Below are 8,793 nucleotides of genomic sequence, written 5' to 3' on the forward strand. Positions count from 1 at the left end.
GCCTCAGTTTATCTATTAAAGTGGAACTATTAATGTTGGTCTTTCAGGGTTGTTTAAGAAGGAAAAAAAATGTATGAAAAGTGGAAAGTAGCATTCAACCAATATTTGGAATCTATCATGACTTTTTTTTAACTTTATTTTTATTGTTGACACTATTACAGGTGTGTCTGCCGTGAATGGCTTGGCTTTCGTCTCACGGCAGCTTTCACCTTCTCCAGCAGCAGTTCCCAGGTCTCTGTTCTCACGTAAGGCTGTTCCATCACCTAGGGCTCCTCTCTACTGGTCATCAGTCACTTTGATTAGTTCCAACAGTGCCCCAACAGCTCCAAAGTAACCCTCATGTTCCAAAAACAGAGCTTTCAGCTGTCCCTTGGACCAAAAATCCATGGCATACGCTAGCAGCTTCATGGAAATCATATTGATTCTGAGAAAATTCCCAACAAACACAACTCTGTCGATATTCTCATTCAGTGCACACATCCGAGCAATGGAACCAATGTTGTTGGTGATGGTGACCAGCGTGGCTCAGGCGAGGTCTTCCTTGCTGATGGACTCTCACTTTTCTTTACTCATCATGTTGCCAAAGCTTGATGCTACAACAGATCCTTGAAAGCCAAATTGCTCATAGTCTCCTCCGTAAATGTCCTTCACCAGCTTATCAACATTGGTGCTGTCGCCTTTAGCTGCCATTTCCATAGCTTCTTCAAAGGTCTCACAACCAGTCAGCAAGCAACATAGACCTAGGAATGTTCCACCTCCAAGACTGGTCCCTGCAACTCTTTTATAGTTGTCCTTGGAGTACACTGCTAGGATGCTGACCCCAGAGCCCATGTTCACCAGCAGCATAGGGTACGGGTTATCAAGGCAGTATGGCTTTTTTTGACACAATTCAGGATTTGTGGGATTTTCAAAATAGTAACATTCTGGCTTGCCACTGAAGCCAACGGAGTCGAGGTAGAGCAGGCCCTGAATCAGACAATCCAGTTCGTCCAGTTTGTGGAGCTGCAGGTCCGTGATCATTCTGAAGTCCCCTTCGAACTTGAAAGCCCCACCTCCCGTGGCACAGAGGGTGGTATGAAGGCTGGAGAAGTTCTTTTCGTTGCCCATCTGAATGAACATGTGCATGGCACAGCTGGGGAAGCGGATGAAGTGCAGGTTCCCTTTGCGTCCACATATGGTCAAGTTTTTTAATTCCAGGTGGACATCTCGGATTCCGGTTTTCCCATAAGCAACGTTGGAAGTCAAATACTTCTTGATGCTCTTCAGGTTCTCCACTTCCTCTTGTTCCTCTTCAGCTGTAATATCCTTTGGCTCAAAGTAGACCAATTTAACCAGGGTTCCACCGATATCCATGCCAAACCATGGGAATGCTAAGGGTCCCTGTTTGAGCGCCATTTGTTGGGGTCTAGCTCCAGCAGGTCCAGGGGTTCCCAAAGGTGTGGACAGAGTCAGCGAAGAAGGAATGACACGGAGTCAGCTTTCAGTTGATCAGCCGCCTAGCCAGGTTCTAGCCAGGATCTCCAACCAGGCTCTGTGATTTATTGTCTTGTTACATCTGTATTTATACCAGTTGATTTTAATCCTATCAATTTCTATTCCAAAGGTTAGGGCGTTTCTTATCTCCATTCCAGGGAGTAAAAATTATGTAGCTTAAGTATGATTGTTTATAGTTAAAGTGATTAACTACCCACCTAGCACTTAGTTAAGTGGTTTTATTCCCTCCCTAACTTCAGGGAAAAATCCCTACCTGGGGAAACAACCTTTCTCGGAGAGGTGACCTTGGTTAAAACACATAGCACCAAGAAGGGGAGAAAACATATTAAGAACAGTATGCCATATACGCCAGGTCCCTTGAAACATACGCTGTGCAGATGTTTCTTCCCTGCAGCGACTGTGTCAAGCAGCAAGGATGGACCGGCTCCCAACATTAGAGAACTTTCCTACTTTTTAAAATTCATCAGGATGATAGGAGGCCTTTTGGGGACTGAAGGAATGTGGCACTCCACCATCCCAGGATGTTACTTCAGATTCCTTTCTTGTCACAGCAGTACTGAATTTCCAAAACATGTACAAGTTTCATATTAAAGCCCTCAGGATAGCTTAGGGAACAGCAGTTTAGTGACTTGAGTGGCCGTTCATCTCACCCTAAGCCTGTGCAAGAGGCTGCCTGGAACATACACCAGGAACTGGCATAAAAGATAAAGTAGGGTCAAAGCTGAACACAGTTTAGAATTAAATGACACCACATACATAAAGAACATCTCACCATACTGAGCATGTTCAAGGCACTCAATATGAAAAATCTATTGCTGTTTTTGGTGGGGTTCGGATTGAGGCTGAGGTTGGGTTGGGATTGAATTTGGAGTTGGCTTTAGTTCTAATACAGATGAAATATTTGGAATCCTTTCAGTGTCTCCCAATTATAATCATATGTTGGATGCTACCTCACTGATATCTAAATTAGACCTGACACTAACTCTCCAACTAGATTACAAATTTCTTTAGCAATAATACCTATAACCTGAAGTTTCTTTATCCTTACAACATCTAGCTGTGTGCTCTACAAAGAAAAAGAGAAAGTGCTTGATAACTTCCATAACTTGTTAAAAATGCAACCAGGTCCTCTAAGTCACTCTCAAGTGATTTTTTTGAATCAGAAAGAGGGCAGATGAGTCTTGAGAGCCAGAAGTTCAAGTTGACTCTCATTCCTCTGACTCCCTCAACTGCCTATGCTATTTATTTGACTTTAGTCTACACAAGAAACTGTCATTTGTGCAAATTTGTGTACCAGGGCTTTCAAGTGAAATTTGAAATGATAATGAGGACTGCCATCTTGAAAACCCTCATTGAAGTTCTGATACTTTGACATCAAACTCTCCCAGTTTGTTGTATCTAAAGAAGATGCACAATAGAGACATTTCCCGGAAGCTGGTGAAGACACTGCAGAGAGTTGTTCCTGTTTATCAAATTAGACACATCTCTGAAAAAAATTAGCCTTCCACAATCCAATCCCAATTGGTCCAAAATATGTCTAAGTGTAAGCACCTCCGTAACATGTTGGCTTAACTTCTCCAGGGTAAAAACACTCAAGTAATGTTCACTCCACCTTCTCCTTAATGCTGACAATCACTCTAAGGAAAAACTTTGGAAAATATCATCTCCCCCCCCCCCCCGCCCCGCCCCCCGCAAAACAAAAAAAACACAAACCAAACACCTCTTTGTGGTGCCAATGGGCACAGAAAAATGAAAGAGAGGATCATGACATTCTGGAAGATGAGATGCTTAATGAATGTTTCCTGATTATAAGGTGTTGTTTATGCCATTTAATTGAGCCATCTCCTCCATACAGGGGTGCCCATAGGTGTGCCCTGAGACTGGGTGATAATTGCAGGGTGGCTGATGGCCAGAACCTCAACCTCAAGGAAGAGCAAAAATTATATAGCCAAGCACCTGCTAATCAGGATTAACCTCCAAGGATGCCAACTCTGGAATCTTCTTCACAATAAGCATCCTCAGGTACACTTTTAAAAGAAAACAAAACATTCATTTTCTCAGATGGAGTCATCTGGCCTGGGAGCTCCGGAAAAGATGCTTTAGCCCAATCATGAAAACAAACCAGTGAATGCCCTACAAGGAGTTAGGGTGGGCCTAGTAAAACTCCCACAGCCCACCTAAGGGACCTGTTCCTGAGCCTGCCTTCCCTATCTATGACTTTACTTTTTCTGGGAAATCTCTGTCCTTGGCCATGATCAAAAGCCTATCTCCAAATGCAAATAGAAAACTCAGTTCATTGGACATATATTTAGTCCAATGAGGCACTTTTATTTCAAGTACCTGCTTCTTTCCAAAAAAGGGAATGTTTTTTTATTCTACTAGATATAGGAATAAATTTTGTTTTACAAACCTCATAATGTACTTTGTCCCAATCATTTCACCCTTTTCCTAATTGCAGGGGGGCTAAGAGCTGGCCAATGCCAGGGAACAAGGCAAAAACTCCCCTGAGGCAAAGATTAAGTGAATGTAGGAATCCTGAAGTTCCAGTGGTCAATAACTAAGTCTGGAGGGTCATGAAAATTCAAGGAATGTATCCCTGTCACTAGCAAGCGCCTGCAGTATCTTCTTGGCTTCAAAGCTTATATTAGTGGACTCACTGGAGTTTGCTTGGTGGGTGGGAGTACAGGCAGCAAAGGCCTCCCAGAGCTTTGCAAGTCCTGAATATCTTTGAGGTTTTAATTGTCTTGGCTATAAGCCACTAATAAGAAAATATATGCTTGGGTAGGTTGGATCTTTTAGAGGTAAAGATCCAATCCCTCTCCCCAACCCACACACACACCCCAAAGGATAATAATAGGCCTTTGAATGGGCAATTGAGGGCCTGTGGATCAATACTTTGGGGAAACTCTCTGAGCTTCAAGCTTACCATATGTATAGAAGTTGCTTAGAGGTTTTTTGTGTTTTTGTTTTTTTATCATGTAAAGGAAGCTTAGGGAATCAATTTGCAAGTATTGAAATTGGATAGTTCAGGAAAATCTCTTTGTTTCAAAGTATTTAGATCACTGCTGCTGAGGAAAAAAGTCTTATAGGTAACCATAAAGGCAAAAAGCTTACTTAGAGAATATACCTATTAGGATACAATGTAGAATATTCCTTCTAATCGCAAGGGTATATGTGTAAATACAAAAATACATAAGACTCTGATTGATCAAAGTTACTCTACCAAGATGTTTTCTTATCTAACTTATATAAAGCACATTTTATGAACACCTGACTTTTAATCTTTCATCCAAAGTACAGATGGATTTTTACTGAGCTCCATGTCTTAAAATTATAACTCTTCATTTTGATCAGACTTTGTAGTATACATAAATTAGCAAACATGCACAGCATCTCACTGTTAAAAACAAGTTGTTTTAATGAAAACATAACCTGACAATCAAGCAGTATTTTTTGGAGGGAAAAGACATTGGTTGAAACGGCAGTGTCTTATTGACATTAAAAACAGTTGACATAACTCTGCGAGGATGCTGAAATTTAACTTTTGTATGTTTTTATTATACCCAGAGTACCAAAGATAACAGAATTTATTCATAGAATAGCAGTCATTGAATTCAGTTTTCTGGTACAATTTTCTTCCCATATAAACTCATAAAAAAAGTGATGGGTGAACCATTAGGAATGCTTAAAGCAGCCTCTGATGTATGCCCGCACAGAAAGAACAGATAGATTGCAAAATGTTTATGCCTTTTACATTTTTTACAGTATTAATAAGGAAACACTGTGATTACCAATAAGAAAAGACTCCGGAGTGCTGCTTGTAAAGTGCACCGTTACAAAGATTTATATCTGTGTCTGGGGAGTAATACGCAGCATTGATATTTTAAGGAGCTCGGTTCAAAAATCTCTTCATTCAATGAAAGCCTGAGAAAGTGAAATATCTTTTCTCCTGTGGTAGAAGTGTGTGTGTGTGTCGGTGAGTTGATGATCTACACATGGTAGGAAGAAACAAACTTGGTCCCCCAAATATCCACCAAATCCTTGAAAATGGGTACATGGGAACTATGCGACTTTTCAGCAAAACTGTCCATCACAATTGCGGGTAGAGTGGGTGTGAGACTATCTGTTCCATGCCAAGAGCTGCACTGGTTATCTCCTGACCGGGGTCCCATTCCATACCAACAATGCAGTGTGTCAGCCCCACCCAGAGGCCCGAGCCCCACCAGTGCAGATTCATCTTTCACTCTGAGACGACACGTTTTCAGCCATCTCAACATCTAATAGATCCGTAGGAGGAACAGCCCTATGTTATCCCCAGTTACTGCTCCTATCCCCTAATGGTTGGTACACTGATAGTAAGTGCCCAGAGAAGATTACATTTTTTAGTTTATATCTATAGCTTCTACTCGTTTTTCAAGTTTTCCAAGTAGTACTTATGCAGAGCACTACCTATGTGAGCTTTACAACCAGTTCTACTACCTCCCAAGCTCCAATATAAAAGCTTGACATAGCAGTGTTAACCTACAGCCAACCACAACCTAAAATAATCTATGCCCGTTACGATGCATTCTGCTGCAAGTAGCAGTGGTTAGGGTTTTATTTGTCGCAATCAACACAAAGCCTGGAAGCAGGGAGGCCAGCACTGGCTAGAAAATCAAGGCCGACATTAGGACGCAGGCTTCTTCCATCCTGTGGCTTCACCATTCTTCACAGGCATCTTCCTTCCTGCTGCACATCCAAGCATGATGCGTGATTCAGCAGGAAGGAAGGAATGGGAAGGGCAAAGAGCAAGACACCTTCTCTGCTCTGGTTGTTGTCTTTCACATGGGAAGAGAGGCTCCCATGACCACTCACAGCTGCAAGGAATTCTGGGAAATCAGGTTTTATCTGTGTGTTTAAACTGGACACAAAAACACACTAAAGTCGCCGAAACCGGTTTGGCTCAGTGGATAGAGCATCAGCCTACGGACTGAAAGGTCCCAGGTTCGATTCCGGTCAAGGGCATGTACCTGGGTTGCGGGCACATCCCCAGTGGGGGTTGTGCAGGAGGCAGCTGATCGATGTTTCTAACTCTCTATCTCTCTCCCTTCCTCTCTGTAAAAAATCAATAAAATATTAAAAAAAAAAAAAAAAAAAAAAACACTAAAGAAACCCTGGCCAGATAGTTCCGTTGGTTAGCGTGTCATCCCAATATGCCAAGGTTGTGGGTTCGATCCCTGGTCAGGGCATATACAATAATCAACCAAAGAATGCATATATAAGTGGAACAACAAATCAATCTCTCTCTCTCTCTCTCTCTCTCTCTCTCTCTCATCAATAAATAAAAAAAAAAATAAAAACACGCACACTAAAGAACAGGATTCTGCAAGAATAGATGTTAGGTAAAGAACTAGTAGATTCAGTCACTGCTTTGCAGAAATCTGTCAGGCATAAAAGTGTGTGATGCCTGGCTGGAGATGGGGGGGAGGGGGGGAGGGAGTTAGAGTGCACAGCATTATACATCAAAGCTATGGCTGGTATCAGAGATGAGTCTAGGAGATGGTACATGGCACACAAAGATCATCTGCTCTACCTATTCACCCTCATTGCTGGTGACTAAACTTTAAGCTTCTTTCTGTTTGTAAAGGATTTTTGGCCCTACTCAACCACAAGGAGTATGTGGAGCTCAGGAGTTTACCAATAGACATGTCATCATTGTTCTTCATTTGTACACAAGTAATTCTCATGACCTCTTCACCTCACAATAATAATAACAAAGATTGCCTGGGTTTTCACGCCAGCATTTGTTTACTTACTAATATTAATATTACTAATTATAAGAAATCACATTAAAGGAAATGCTTGGAACTTTAGGTGGGTTCTCTCATTTAATTCTCAACACAACACTTTATAGCAAAAATCATGACAGCCCATTTTACAGATGAGGAACACAACGCTGACATAGCTGAAGGGTCGACCCCAAGGTTGCACGGCTAATGGCCTAGGTGTATCTGATTCTAAAACCCATGCTCAGAACCAGGGATCAGCAAACTACAGCCCTTGGGCCACATACTGCCCAGCACCTGCTTCTGTAAATACAGTATTTTGGGAATACAGCCATACCCACTCATTTATGTACTCTCTATGGCTGCTTTCCCACTGTGGTGGCAGAGTTGAGTAATTGCAGCAGAGACAGTATGGCCCAGAAAGCCTAAAATATTTACTATCTGGACATTTACAGAACATGTGTACTGACCTCTCTTTAGACTGGACAAGGGCTTGTACGCAGAAACTCTTGGAATCCCTTCGGGATAAATTCTCTAAAATTATAAGTGTCTATGTTTAGCTGTATATTTTTCCTGAGGAAAAGGTCTATGGCTTTCATCAGATTCTCAAAAGAATTTATGACTTAAAAAAAAATTTAAGAGCTCAATTGAACCAGATGTTTTAGAAAAACTGATCAAAGTGTGTGTGGTCCCCACACCAACAGCAGAGAATTTGCTGGGAAGTTGGGAACTTGTTAGAAATGCAAATTTCTAGTAAATTCAAAATCCTGGGGGTGGGGTCCAGCAATCTGTGTTTTAACAAGCTTCCCAGGTGGTTCTAAAGCTCTCTCAAGTTTGAGAACCTCCAAACTACCTAACTCGAAAAAGTCAAAACTCACAAAACCAAAGTTAAAATGTTATTGAATGCCAGTGCATTAGAACTCTTTGGTTTAACCATAATTTTTTACACTTTGTGGAGGAGGAGGGGAATGGCTTATTTAAACAGATACTTGAAGTTGTCATCTTAATCATTGGCTATGACTGTCAATTATAGCTTTTAAAACTGAACATTGAAGTTCATCTGAGATCTGAAATTAAAGGACATTCAGCATTTGGCTTTCTTGCCTTTCAACATTGGACTCTCATTTAAGCTGTTCACACTGATTGTTAACGGCCAACGAGGGTAAACCCCTCTGCAGGCGCCACACTGTGAAAAACGTACTAGAGACCACCATCTGGCCCATTCTTTTTCAGTGACACAAGTGCAAAAACCAGTCAAACATAAAAATTCACTGCCTTGGAACTAGAATTTTCCTCCAACAAACTAGCTGGCAAGCCTGCCTATCCCGGCCACGGTCTACAGACACATTTCCTGTCCAGACCTGGGATGGCTCCCCTCATAGTTCCTCAAACCTTGCCTCCCACCGCTCTTCTCCCAACCATGCGTTCATTTCAGAGCCCTTTCTTTCTGGCTCTGAGATCATTAATGTTACCTTAGAGATGAAAATGAGGTGACTGTGTTGGTGGTGGTGTAGGATTACAATTTGAAATGAAA

General features: G+C 41.7%; 1 pseudogene; it reads right to left on the reverse strand.

The window, feature by feature from the left end:
• Positions 1 to 276: 276 nt before the first annotated feature.
• LOC138992607 (pantothenate kinase 1 pseudogene) lies at positions 277 to 1,395 on the reverse strand (annotated as a pseudogene).
• Positions 1,396 to 8,793: the final 7,398 nt, after the last annotated feature.

This window comes from Myotis yumanensis, unplaced genomic scaffold, assembly GCF_028538775.1.
Source record: "Myotis yumanensis isolate MYYU_CA2020_CCGP unplaced genomic scaffold, mMyoYum1.0.hap1 SCAF_14, whole genome shotgun sequence".
Classification (NCBI taxonomy): domain Eukaryota; kingdom Metazoa; phylum Chordata; class Mammalia; order Chiroptera; family Vespertilionidae; genus Myotis; species Myotis yumanensis.